This window comes from Buceros rhinoceros, unplaced genomic scaffold (genome assembly GCF_000710305.1).
Source record: "Buceros rhinoceros silvestris isolate BGI_N320 unplaced genomic scaffold, ASM71030v1 scaffold972, whole genome shotgun sequence".
NCBI classification, from domain to species: Eukaryota; Metazoa; Chordata; class Aves; order Bucerotiformes; family Bucerotidae; genus Buceros; species Buceros rhinoceros.
In genome coordinates this window covers 72163-73335 of record NW_010396919.1, presented here as the reverse complement: position 1 = coordinate 73335, position 1173 = coordinate 72163, and positions in this window count along the sequence as shown.

The window sequence follows — 1173 nt, the reverse complement described above, 5'->3', positions numbered from 1 at the left end:
TCTTGGAACAGCTTACAGCGGGTTAGAGCACATCTTCCAGCAGAGCAGCTCTCCCACGTGTGCACCACACAAAACCAGAAAAAGCAGATGCTACCGGCAGCTGCAGCACTGCCACACGGACTTACAGAAGTGTCATGGAAACCAACACCCAAATTCAGCATTTCCTCCCCTCAAGCCTCTGCTAATTTGAAGTCAACCAACAGCAACTCAGGAATTGCATGGAGAGGTACTTGAAGTCCAGTGCTGTGAGAAATTCACTCCTCCCAGGCTGCCAGCAGCATGTGAAATAATTTCATCTTGTAAATGGGCAGCAAGAATAACATTAATTTGTCAGTGTCATGCTGAGTATTTTCCTTCGAAGCTCTGCTGGGCCTGGGAGAAAAGTTCCCATCATCTCCTGCTCTGGATGGAGGGAACATGCTGCAGGCCTGAACCCAGCAGAGGCAAATGACTGCCGAGAGTCACGGCACTGGGAAGCAGAAAGTGTGGGACAGCAGCACAAGCCAGACTCAACCTAAGTTTGCAGCTTCTTGTTTCATTTACATGTGATTGCGGGAGGTTTCAGGGTCTCAAAATCTCAGTCTGAACTTCTGGCACACTCGTCAACTCCCACCAAGGAGATGACTGATGGCGGGAAGTTTTGACCTTTTAACTCCATATCCCTTTTCTAAATTCCTGCGGTCACTCATGATATCTCCTGTGCAGCAAACTCTCTCTCTCTCTCCCCCCTCAGAAGCCAAACAACTTAGTGTAGTACAGTTCTGAGCGGGGCATAAATCTCCAGGCCCTCGTGCCTCTGGTACTCTTCCCAGTCCCATGGCGTGACTCCAAGCTTTTGCCCCCTGCCGCCGGGGAGCCCCAGGTCACTGGACGAGCTCTTTTGCCACCCTTGGAATGGCAGCGAGAATTCCCTGAAGTGTCCTGTGGGGCCCAGGGCCCCAGTTCCTGGAACTGGCGGCCGCTGACTCGGCTCGGGTTCTTCCTAGAACTGCTGGGCCTTTGCTCACCCCCGGCGGGAACAGCGGCAGAGGAGGGGGAGGAAGGATGACAGAAAAGAGGCCATGCTGTGCAGACATTCCACTCTCCTTTTCCATGGGGATCCCAGGAGGATTATTTTTACCTTCTTTTTAAGTGCTGGGAAGAACGGGGCTGAGCCCAGCTGCAGCCTGTCTG